Here is a 13,835-nt window from a genome sequence, read left to right as displayed (position 1 = left end):
GTTGCTGAGAACTTCACCTTGAGAAGATGTTTAGTTCTGAACCCTACTACTTTGATCTTTTTACCTGATTTAGATGTGAATGAGATCGAAGTAGAGCATGACTGTCTTGATGTCACAAAACTATGAACCAAACCCCTGTTGACATTACTGACGAGCCATTGTCTGAATCTCATTACACCCTGTTTGTGGACAGCTCTTGTCTCAGAGACAATGAGGGAATCCTTAGGGCTGCTTATGCTGTCTGGACTGATATTGGAGTGGTGAAAGTTGACTGGCTTCAAGGAGTATTTTCTGAGTAGGAGGCAGAACTGATTGCTCTTACCAGAGCATGCTGATTTTCGGAAGAGTTGAACGTGACTTTATTCACCAATAGCTAGTATGGGTTTGATTTTGTTCACAACTTTGAACAGTTATTGTCTCAAATGGGATTTGTGACCTCCTCAGGGTCTCCGATCCACAATGGAGAAAATGTGAGAAAACTGTTAGAAGCCCTACCAATGTTTTCTTTCAGACAAGGTAGATCTATAAAAGATGAACTAGTTCATACCTGTCAAAAACCACAAGAAGCAAAACTACCCAACTCACATTGTGGAACCTGCCACCGGTATCTGACCATGCAGACACTGTAGTGTATGTTTCTAACAATGTGGTATACCTCATGACATGTGTCTGTGGGGACACGTATGTGAGGATGACCAGTACTCACATAAGGGTAACCAAATGGTGTATCTACACTATGAAACAATTATTCTCTGTGAAGGTGAGGGGAGAGATGCACACAAGTGTTAAGACGAGAACACTCACTCACCCAAAGGTGAGATGCTTCATCATTGGGTTCCCTCTTGCACACTGGGGCCGCAAGGCACCCAGTGTGGGCTACAACTCTCCCACAGGAGAGGAGCGCAAGGTGTTTTAAGCCATCCACTGTAGGTTGAGTGAAGGGCAGAGTGCAAAAAAACAAGAAAGTGATTTAAAACTATCTCCTGGATGATGAAGTCAATCCTGTATTAGTGTCCCCAGTGGATAGATTAAAAACAGCTACATGAGAATAGGGATATGGATGGTCCCTATTAGTATATGGTCAACATGTTTCTGCCTTATTAGACCTAAACGGTTCTTGGCATTCCTCAGGAACATGTGGTTCGTCACTCTGCTCAACAATGTGAAAAAAAAAATAGATGAAAGGCCATACATTTATTGGTACGGAATGGATCTGTGGTACCAGCTGGAAGTCAGGTCCACATTCTGTAGGGATATAAGAACACATATCAGAAAGCAGAATGCATTACAGGTATCCCAATCTATTTCAAACACTAGTGCCTATCACCATCACTGCAAAAGTGTATAAATACAAATAAAACCAAAAGGTTGCATGTAGTCTCACCAAATTGAGACTACTAGTCTCTGTCCACCTTCGTAGTTCCCTGTATGCGAGGTTTCGGGACTCTAGAGGTACAAGGGGTACAATGATATATAGGCAAAAGCTATACGTATTTAACTGTGAACACTGATTGCCCCTCATTCTTCTTACATACTCAAAATGCTTGTAGTAACAGAAGAGCATGGTACATCCTCTTCCCAGCACCATCATCTAAGCCTCACTACGTAGGACAGCCTAGCCCGAAGGAGGTCATGCCATGGTGTCTCAAAGATGTGTCAACACTTGACCCAAACAACAGTATATTAGTTAAACTGTCTTCTGGTCAGTATGCCAAAGGTAGTATACCTGGTAAGTGTCGCAACCCCTGCTGTGACTGGTATACACCCTCCAAAATGCAAGAACAATGTGTAAAAAAAAGTATAAACCAATTGGCATCTAGTTTTATATGTAGATGCAATAAAATGTGGCCACAAAATCAGTGATGAAGTTGCATGTGGTGTGATAGACAGCTTGCACTATGGCCTTTGTCTCTCTATAGAGAAGATATATGTAGCGTACATAATGCGGAGACCTTCTTGGGCGTTATAGTCTAGTGCGGATCCCAAAGTGAGATGTATGGTATCACATGAGGTTTATGTGTGCCGAGCGCGTAGTAACAAGCAAAACGGACTGTAAAGTTGTGTCCGGTGTATGGAAACACAATCTTGCAAAGGGCTGTGCCGACTGTGCGTGTAGGCAAAAGAACTAAGCACGTAGTGGCGCTAGCACTCGCGGTGGCTTACCTGATTCTCTGTAGATCGCCACATGAAATGCAGGGGCTGAAGGGGGAGAATCAGTAGCCACCTTGTCAAGAAGCGGTGTACCGGAAGTGTTAAAATTGTATCAGGTTCAAAAGAGCTCATGAGAAATATAGTTTTCGGCTTGCACGGCAGCCTTTAAAGTCATGAAATGTCTGAATATCTTTGTGGGGGTGTAACATGTGATAGTGAATAACCACAGAACACAGGTATGAGGCCAGAGTACATATCATGAAAATATTGTGATCCTTACACTATAAATGTAGACAGATAAGTATGGCTCTCTAACATATGCCTGAATCGTCTGAGTAGAAAATATCAATAGGTGTCAAGTGAGACAGCTCTACATGTTGGGATAGATGTCATAGTGGTTCCCGTCTCCCAAGTTAAGTCTATACCTCATTGTTATTTGCACATATAATCTCTCAGCCTAGCCCGAAGGAGGTCATGCCATGGTGTCTCAAAGATGTGTCAACACTTGACCCAAACAACAGTATATTAGTTAAACTGTCTTCTGGTCAGTATGCCAAAGGTAGTATACCTGGTAAGTGTCGCAACCCCTGCTGTGACTGGTATACACCCTCCAAAATGCAAGAACAATGTGTAAAAAAAAGTATAAACCAATTGGCATCTAGTTTTATATGTAGATGCAATAAAATGTGGCCACAAAATCAGTGACGAAGTTGCATGTGGTGTGATAGACAGCTTGCACTATGGCCTTTGTCTCTCTATAGAGAAGATATATGTAGCGTACATAATGCGGAGACCTTCTTGGGCGTTATAGTCTAGTGCGGATCCCCAAGTGAGATGTATGGTATCACATGAGGTTTATGTGTGCCGAGCGCGTAGTAACAAGCAAAACGGACTGTAAAGTTGTGTCCGGTGTATGGAAACACAATCTTGCAAAGGGCTGTGCCGACTGTGCGTGTAGGCAAAAGAACTAAGCACGTAGTGGCGCTAGCACTCGCGGTGGCTTACCTGATTCTCTGTAGATCGCCACATGAAATGCAGGGGCTGAAGGGGGAGAATCAGTAGCCACCTTGTCAAGAAGCGGTGTACCGGAAGTGTTAAAATTGTATCAGGTTCAAAAGAGCTCATGAGAAATATAGTTTTCGGCTTGCACGGCAGCCTTTAAAGTCATGAAATGTCTGAATATCTTTGTGGGGGTGTAACATGTGATAGTGAATAACCACAGAACACAGGTATGAGGCCAGAGTACATATCATGAAAATATTGTGATCCTTACACTATAAATGTAGACAGATAAGTATGGCTCTCTAACATATGCCTGTATCGTCAGAGTAGAAAATATCAATAGGTGTCAAGTGAGACAGCTCTACATGTTGGGATAGATGTCATAGTGGTTCCCGTCTCCCAAGTTAAGTCTATACCTCATTGTTATTTGCACATATAATCTCTCAGCCTAGCCCGAAGGAGGTCATGCCATGGTGTCTCAAAGATGTGTCAACACTTGACCCAAACAACAGTATATTAGTTAAACTGTCTTCTGGTCAGTATGCCAAAGGTAGTATACCTGGTAAGTGTCACAACCCCTGCTGTGACTGGTATACACCCTCCAAAATGCAAGAACAATGTGTAAAAAAAAGTATAAACCAATTGGCATCTAGTTTTATATGTAGATGCAATAAAATGTGGCCACAAAATCAGTGACGAAGTTGCATGTGGTGTGATAGACAGCTTGCACTATGGCCTTTGTCTCTCTATAGAGAAGATATATGTAGCGTACATAATGCGGAGACCTTCTTGGGCGTTATAGTCTAGTGCGGATCCCCAAGTGAGATGTATGGTATCACATGAGGTTTATGTGTGCCGAGCGCGTAGTAACAAGCAAAACGGACTGTAAAGTTGTGTCCGGTGTATGGAAACACAATCTTGCAAAGGGCTGTGCCGACTGTGCGTGTAGGCAAAAGAACTAAGCACGTAGTGGCGCTAGCACTCGCGGTGGCTTACCTGATTCTCTGTAGATCGCCACATGAAATGCAGGGGCTGAAGGGGGAGAATCAGTAGCCACCTTGTCAAGAAGCGGTGTACCGGAAGTGTTAAAATTGTATCAGGTTCAAAAGAGCTCATGAGAAATATAGTTTTCGGCTTGCACGGCAGCCTTTAAAGTCATGAAATGTCTGAATATCTTTGTGGGGGTGTAACATGTGATAGTGAATAACCACAGAACACAGGTATGAGGCCAGAGTACATATCATGAAAATATTGTGATCCTTACACTATAAATGTAGACAGATAAGTATGGCTCTCTAACATATGCCTGAATCGTCTGAGTAGAAAATATCAATAGGTGTCAAGTTAGACAGCTCTACATGTTGGGATAGATGTCATAGTGGTTCCCGTCTCCCAAGTTAAGTCTATACCTCATTGTTATTTGCACATATAATCTCTCAGCCTAGCCCGAAGGAGGTCATGCCATGGTGTCTCAAAGATGTGTCAACACTTGACCCAAACAACAGTATATTAGTTAAACTGTCTTCTGGTCAGTATGCCAAAGGTAGTATACCTGGTAAGTGTCGCAACCCCTGCTGTGACTGGTATACACCCTCCAAAATGCAAGAACAATGTGTAAAAAAAAGTATAAACCAATTGGCATCTAGTTTTATATGTAGATGCAATAAAATGTGGCCACAAAATCAGTGACGAAGTTGCATGTGGTGTGATAGACAGCTTGCACTATGGCCTTTGTCTCTCTATAGAGAAGATATATGTAGCGTACATAATGCGGAGACCTTCTTGGGCGTTATAGTCTAGTGCGGATCCCCAAGTGAGATGTATGGTATCACATGAGGTTTATGTGTGCCGAGCGCGTAGTAACAAGCAAAACGGACTGTAAAGTTGTGTCCGGTGTATGGAAACACAATCTTGCAAAGGGCTGTGCCGACTGTGCGTGTAGGCAAAAGAACTAAGCACGTAGTGGCGCTAGCACTCGCGGTGGCTTACCTGATTCTCTGTAGATCGCCACATGAAATGCAGGGGCTGAAGGGGGAGAATCAGTAGCCACCTTGTCAAGAAGCGGTGTACCGGAAGTGTTAAAATTGTATCAGGTTCAAAAGAGCTCATGAGAAATATAGTTTTCGGCTTGCACGGCAGCCTTTAAAGTCATGAAATGTCTGAATATCTTTGTGGGGGTGTAACATGTGATAGTGAATAACCACAGAACACAGGTATGAGGCCAGAGTACATATCATGAAAATATTGTGATCCTTACACTATAAATGTAGACAGATAAGTATGGCTCTCTAACATATGCCTGAATCGTCAGATTAGAAAATATCAATAGGTGTCAAGTGAGACAGCTCTACATGTTGGGATAGATGTCATAGTGGTTCCCGTCTCCCAAGTTAAGTCTATACCTCATTGTTATTTGCACATATAATCTCTCAGCCTAGCCCGAAGGAGGTCATGCCATGGTGTCTCAAAGATGTGTCAACACTTGACCCAAACAACAGTATATTAGTTAAACTGTCTTCTGGTCAGTATGCCAAAGGTAGTATACCTGGTAAGTGTCACAACCCCTGCTGTGACTGGTATACACCCTCCAAAATGCAAGAACAATGTGTAAAAAAAAGTATAAACCAATTGGCATCTAGTTTTATATGTAGATGCAATAAAATGTGGCCACAAAATCAGTGACGAAGTTGCATGTGGTGTGATAGACAGCTTGCACTATGGCCTTTGTCTCTCTATAGAGAAGATATATGTAGCGTACATAATGCGGAGACCTTCTTGGGCGTTATAGTCTAGTGCGGATCCCCAAGTGAGATGTATGGTATCACATGAGGTTTATGTTTGCCGAGCGCGTAGTAACAAGCAAAACGGACTGTAAAGTTGTGTCCGGTGTATGGAAACACAATCTTGCAAAGGGCTGTGCCGACTGTGCGTGTAGGCAAAAGAACTAAGCACGTAGTGGCGCTAGCACTCGCGGTGGCTTACCTGATTCTCTGTAGATCGCCACATGAAATGCAGGGGCTGAAGGGGGAGAATCAGTAGCCACCTTGTCAAGAAGCGGTGTACCGGAAGTGTTAAAATTGTATCAGGTTCAAAAGAGCTCATGAGAAATATAGTTTTCGGCTTGCATGGCAGCCTTTAAAGTCATGAAATGTCTGAATATCTTTGTGGGGGTGTAACATGTGATAGTGAATAACCACAGAACACAGGTATGAGGCCAGAGTACATATCATGAAAATATTGTGATCCTTACACTATAAATGTAGACAGATAAGTATGGCTCTCTAACATATGCCTGAATCGTCTGAGTAGAAAATATCAATAGGTGTCAAGTGAGACAGCTCTACATGTTGGGATAGATGTCATAGTGGTTCCCGTCTCCCAAGTTAAGTCTATACCTCATTGTTATTTGCACATATAATCTCTCAGCCTAGCCCGAAGGAGGTCATGCCATGGTGTCTCAAAGATGTGTCAACACTTGACCCAAACAACAGTATATTAGTTAAACTGTCTTCTGGTCAGTATGCCAAAGGTAGTATACCTGGTAAGTGTCGCAACCCCTGCTGTGACTGGTATACACCCTCCAAAATGCAAGAACAATGTGTAAAAAAAAGTATAAACCAATTGGCATCTAGTTTTATATGTAGATGCAATAAAATGTGGCCACAAAATCAGTGACGAAGTTGCATGTGGTGTGATAGACAGCTTGCACTATGGCCTTTGTCTCTCTATAGAGAAGATATATGTAGCGTACATAATGCGGAGACCTTCTTGGGCGTTATAGTCTAGTGCGGATCCCCAAGTGAGATGTATGGTATCACATGAGGTTTATGTGTGCCGAGCGCGTAGTAACAAGCAAAACGGACTGTAAAGTTGTGTCCGGTGTATGGAAACACAATCTTGCAAAGGGCTGTGCCGACTGTGCGTGTAGGCAAAAGAACTAAGCACGTAGTGGCGCTAGCACTCGCGGTGGCTTACCTGATTCTCTGTAGATCGCCACATGAAATGCAGGGGCTGAAGGGGGAGAATCAGTAGCCACCTTGTCAAGAAGCGGTGTACCGGAAGTGTTAAAATTGTATCAGGTTCAAAAGAGCTCATGAGAAATATAGTTTTCGGCTTGCACGGCAGCCTTTAAAGTCATGAAATGTCTGAATATCTTTGTGGGGGTGTAACATGTGATAGTGAATAACCACAGAACACAGGTATGAGGCCAGAGTACATATCATGAAAATATTGTGATCCTTACACTATAAATGTAGACAGATAAGTATGGCTCTCTAACATATGCCTGAATCGTCAGAGTAGAAAATATCAATAGGTGTCAAGTGAGACAGCTCTACATGTTGGGATAGATGTCATAGTGGTTCCCGTCTCCCAAGTTAAGTCTATACCTCATTGTTATTTGCACATATAATCTCTCAGCCTAGCCCGAAGGAGGTCATGCCATGGTGTCTCAAAGATGTGTCAACACTTGACCCAAACAACAGTATATTAGTTAAACTGTCTTCTGGTCAGTATGCCAAAGGTAGTATACCTGGTAAGTGTCGCAACCCCTGCTGTGACTGGTATACACCCTCCAAAATGCAAGAACAATGTGTAAAAAAAAGTATAAACCAATTGGCATCTAGTTTTATATGTAGATGCAATAAAATGTGGCCACAAAATCAGTGACGAAGTTGCATGTGGTGTGATAGACAGCTTGCACTATGGCCTTTGTCTCTCTATAGAGAAGATATATGTAGCGTACATAATGCGGAGACCTTCTTGGGCGTTATAGTCTAGTGCGGATCCCCAAGTGAGATGTATGGTATCACATGAGGTTTATGTGTGCCGAGCGCGTAGTAACAAGCAAAACGGACTGTAAAGTTGTGTCCGGTGTATGGAAACACAATCTTGCAAAGGGCTGTTCCGACTGTGCGTGTAGGCAAAAGAACTAAGCACGTAGTGGCGCTAGCACTCGCGGTGGCTTACCTGATTCTCTGTAGATCGCCACATGAAATGCAGGGGCTGAAGGGGGAGAATCAGTAGCCACCTTGTCAAGAAGCGGTGTACCGGAATTGTTAAAATTGTATCAGGATCAAAAGAGCTCATGAGAAATATAGTTTTCGGCTTGCACGGCAGCCTTTAAAGTCATGAAATGTCTGAATATCTTTGTGGGGGTGTAACATGTGATAGTGAATAACCACAGAACACAGGTATGAGGCCAGAGTACATATCATGAAAATATTGTGATCCTTACACTATAAATGTAGACAGATAAGTATGGCTCTCTAACATATGCCTGAATGGTCTGAGTAGAAAATATCTATAGGGGTCAAGTGAGACAGCTCTACATGTTGGGATAGATGTCATAGTGGTTCCCGTCTCCCAAGTTAAGTCTATACCTCATTGTTATTTGCACATATAATCTCTCAGAGCAGTGTACCTCCAAACTGTAAAGGGATAAAAGTATTTTACTTTGTGAGTAGATTACAATGAACACCATGGAATATCATTGTTAAGTCCATTGATGTGGCTTTTGATACAGAACACCCATAGTCATTCTCTTCTAAAGAGAACTCTTTCTAAAGGGCCCATTTGTGTGTCATATCTGGGTTTGTCAATTACCACCCAGGTCAGGTTGTTCTCTGTGTGGGACATTTCAATGTAATGTCTGGTTAGTTTAGTATTGGATTTTTTGCACCGGATAGAACTTTGGTGTTCTACAATTCTGTGTTTGACCTTGCGTGTGGTCATTCCAATGTACTTCAGTGAACAAGGCCATGGGATCATATAGATCACCCCACATGAATTGCAGTTTTTGTGTGCATTCAATTTTCAGAGTGTTAGTAGACCAAGTTTGAGTTGATTTGATTTGAGTTGCTTACCCTGTTTCGTGAACGGGCACACCAAACAGGATCCACATGGAAAGATCCTACCACAGGTATATCATTCCGGAGTGTTTGTTGTCTCTCCTGTATCTGTGCATATTTTGGTTGTGTTTGCACCAATATATCCCTGAGATTATTGCTCCGTTTGAGAGTGAAAAGTGGTTTCTCCAGGGATAATTCTCCAGTGTTCAAGATGTGGCAATTTTTGTTTATAGCTTTCTTGATATTAACTATCAGATTGCTAAATGTTGTCACACACACTATTCTCTTGTTTTTGTCTTTTTGGTATGTCTTGAGGAGAGCCTCCCTGTCATTATTGCATGCTCTCTTGGCTGCTATTCGCACAAGATGGTCAGGATATTGACTCACTCACAATTCAGTACTTACATTCTTGGCGTTTTGTTTATATTTAGCTAACTCTGTAAAGTAACTCCTCAACCTCAGGAATTGCCCTACTGGTAGGTTGTTCAACAGTACACGTGGATGGAAGCTGGAGTAGCTCAGTAGGGAGCTGCGTGCCATAGGTTTTTGGTACAGGTCAGTGTAGATTTTCCCATCTTTGGGATAGAGTCGTAGATCTAGGAAAGAGACTTCTGCGGAACTTGATTCACCTGTGAAGCGTAGATTGCGATCACAAGAATTGTGCCAGGTCGAAAACGTATCCACCGACATCTGGTCTCCTTCCCAGATGACCATGATGCCATCTATATATCGTCTCCACAGTTTCAGATTTTATTGAAATGGGTTGGTGACAGAGTAGATGTGTTTAGTTTCAAACCAAATGCATGTACAGATTGACCATGCTGAGTGCATATGTGCTGCCCATGGAAGTTCCGGTAGTTTGCCAGTAGAGTTGACCTTCAAAGCAAAATAAGTTTTCTTTGATTGCCAGCCTCGCACATCGCATAATGAAAGAGTTGGGTGTCTGGTATTCGCATGGGTATCCCTCCAGGAGATGGTATATGGTATCCAGGGTGTCATCCTGAGGAATATTCATGTATAATGCTTCAACATCATATGCCACCATCAGGTTGGTGTGGGGGTCAAAGGATACTGTTTCCAAACTGGACAGTACATGCTTAGTGTCCTGTAGATAGGATGGCATGTCTGCCACTATATGGGGTAGAAAATGGTCCACAAATTGCGAGAGGGGTTCCAATGGAGAGCCAATCCCCAACACAATTGGTCTTCCTAGTGGGTGTCTCTGTTCCTTATGGATCTTTGGTAAGATATAAAAAGCCAGTGTTCTGCGATGTTTCTCGTTAAGGAACTCGGCTTCCCCTTTCGCGATCAAATCTGAGTCTCTCCCTTCATCACTAAGGGACTTGATTTCTCATTGAAGTCTGGTGGTGGGTTCCCGTTAGAGTGGTTTATAAAATTTGATGTCTCTCAAATGTCTAAGATATTCATTACGGTATACCTCTGTATCCAGTATAACCGTGGCACCCCCTTTATCAGCTGATTTTAAGGTGATAGTGATGTCTTTGCCTAACTCATCTGCACACTTCTTTTCTTCTCTAGAGATGTGGCAAAATGGTCTCTTGGCACAGTCCTTATTGGATTCATATTCCTTCATCACCGCTTTCTCAAAAGTAGAGACTTCAGATGGTACCTGTTGTAACGAAGGTAAGAATGATGATTTATTCTTCAAGCCAGTATTCAATGTAGATGCGGGGGTTTCACCCTCAAAGTTGGAGAAAAAGAAGTGTAGGCATATTTTGTGAAAAAAGTCAGCTAGTTCTTTAAGCACCATAAAATCATCACCCAGTTTAGTTGGTACAAAGCCTAGGCCCTTCGCTAGGTCACGATTTTCCAAATCGGTGAGCATCTTGATACTTAGGTTCACAATTATATTGTCGGGTTGCTTGTGGATGCCATGGGTTCCCTCGTCATGCTCCATGTTACTCTCTACTCTAGGGCCGGGTGCCAATTCACTTGCTGTTGGTTCCATGTCGACCGTCCTCTGTTGCCTCTTCTTCAGCTTCTTCTTCCTCTGTCCTGCCCATAAAAAGGTTGGTATGGTGATCCTCCAAAGGGGGCCTGCGTTAAAGGGTTGTGGTGGAAAACCCCAAGGTTGTGGTGGCCTCCAGGACACCTGTTGGTGAAAGAGTTGTGATAACCCACAACCCCTCCCTTTTCTAATATTGGGTTGAGGTGTGAAATCTGAGTCTGAGTCATTGGAGTCACTCCACTCTTCAGAGTTAGATGTCCACACGTCAGTGTCTTTGCGCCAACCTCCTTCTTCAATTTGGTTATCTTAAATTTAACCAAATCGTCTTTTATCTCATTTTGGTTTTTAGTGATTTCCTCCACCTTCTTCTTGTATGATGTTATTTGTATGCCTGTCTTGAGTTGATTTTCCAGAGTTTGGATCTTTATCCGAAGGAGATCAGCTTTCTGTTTGGCTGTATTAATTAGCAGAACCAGCCAATCTCTGGTACAACACCAGGCTACTTTTGACCATTTTGTGGTGAACACCTTGTTGTCCAAGAAGAATTATGGTGCAGTGGATACTATCAACCCTTGCAGGGCGATATTCCCTCTGGGGTATTCTGTGAGTATAGCTGCGTGTAGGAGCGTTCTTACGTGTTGTTTTTTGGTGTTGCTCAGTTTGGTCCAGTCTTCTGTTTGTGAAAGGGTTTTGAGAGATGTGTGTGTCTAATATACTGGGTGTCTGCAGTATCACCTGTACCATCTCATCATCAAAGGCCAAACCAGTGGCATTCATCATTTCTAGGTTACTCTGTTGGTTGGACTAATCAAGTGTGTGTAAGGGGAGTGTAGGCGGGCAAAAGTATATAATACAAAAACTTGAAAGTGACCCTCAGCATGCATCTGTAGTAAGTCTAATCTCACTATAGGGGTCTCTATAGAGGAATTATTACCATCCACGGTACCACTCCATATAATCAGTACTTACATAAGGGTAACCGGATGTTGCATCTACACTATGAAACAATTATTCTCTGTGAAGGTGAGGGCACAGACGCACACAAGTGTGTGTTGGGTTCCCTCTTGCACACTGGGGCCGCAAGGCACCCAGTGTGGGCTAAAACTCTCCCACAGGAGAGGAGCGTGAGGTTTTTTAAGTCAACCAATGTACGTCGAGTAAGAGGCAGAGTGCAAAAAAACGAGAAACCGATTTTAAACTATCTCCTGGATGACAAAGTCAATCCTTTATTAGTGTCCCCAGTGGATAGATTAAAAACAGCTAAGTGAGAATAGGGATGGGACATCCCTATTAGCATTTGGTCAACATGTTTCTGCCTTATTAGACCTAAATGGTTCTTGGCATTCCTCAGGACCATGTGGTTCGTCACTCTGCTCAACAATGTGAAAAAAATGTGAACAAATTAATGAAATAGATGAAAGGCCATACATTTACTGGTATGGAATGAATCTGTGGTACCAGCTCGAAGTCAGGTATTCTATAGGGATATAAGAACACATATCAGAAAACACAATGCATTACAGACTTCCCAATCTATTTCAAACACCAGTGTCTATCATCATCACTGCAAAAGTGTATAAACACAACCAAAAGGTTGCATTTAGTCTCACCATAATTAAGACTACCACCACTACAAGATCACCAGCAGGGATCGCGCCAACGGAACCGGAGGAGGAATAGCCATCGTCCACAAGTCCACCCTCAAGGTCGCCACCCACGTAGACGACCCTCAACACCGGCGAACACCTGCACTTCCGGATCTACACCGACCCCACCACCACCCTCAGAGGAACACTCATATACAGACCACCCGGACCCCGAGCACAATTCAGCGACTCCATCGCTGACCTCGCCAGCACCCACGCACTCGCCTCCATGGACTACATCCTCCTCGGGGACCTGAATTTCCACCTCGAGAACAACAACGACGCCAACTCCGCCACCCTGATCGACAACCTCGCCAACCTCGGCCTCAGACAACTCATCACCGCACCCACCCACGCTGGCCACACACTGGATCCCATCTTCTCAACAGGCACCCACTTCACCTTCGACCACACCACCGAACTCCACTGGACCGACCACCGCTGCATCCTTTTCACCTTCAACAAACCAACCACGCACCACCGCACCCAACAGCTGCCTCGCCGCTGCTGGAGCAAAGTCACCGAAGACCAGCTGATCACCACCCTCGCCCAGAACTAACCCACTGACCCGATCAACCCAGAAGACGAAGCCCGCAACCTCAGACAGTGGATCGACAACTGCGCCAACACCCTCGCCCCACTCAAGAAAACCCCCAACAACCACGCCAGTAAGAGAGCCACCTGGTTCACCAACGAGATGCAGAACTCCAAACGCGCCTGCCGGAAAGTGGAGAAGATATGGCTCCACAAACGCACTCCGGACAACCACGCAGCCCACAAGGATGCCACTCACAGACATCACCACCTCATAAGAATAGCCAAGAGATCCTCCTTGAAAGACCGCCTGGAGAACAAGGCACACGACAGCAAAGAGCTCTCAAGCATCATAAGGGAACTCTCCAACCCCAGCGCCAACACCAACGACATACCGCCCTCATAAGAACTGTGCAACTCACTAGCCATCTTCTTCCACCGCAAGATCGCTGACATCCATGACAGCTTCAACACTATGACTTCCCCAACTACGCCAGACCTCACCCCCCCCTGTGAACACCACCAGCGCCAACCTCCTGACCTCCTGGTCCAACGTCAACGACGACGAGACACCCAAGGTCATGAACTCCATCCACTCAGGATCCTCGTCAGACCCGTGCCAACACCACGTATTCAACAAAGCAGATTCTGCCATTGCACCCCAACTACGGAAGGTCATCAACA

This window comes from Lissotriton helveticus, chromosome 10, assembly GCF_964261635.1.
Source record: "Lissotriton helveticus chromosome 10, aLisHel1.1, whole genome shotgun sequence".
Taxonomy (NCBI): domain Eukaryota; kingdom Metazoa; phylum Chordata; class Amphibia; order Caudata; family Salamandridae; genus Lissotriton; species Lissotriton helveticus.
The sequence above is the reverse complement of the archived record's forward strand: the minus strand, read 5'-3'. Positions refer to the sequence as shown.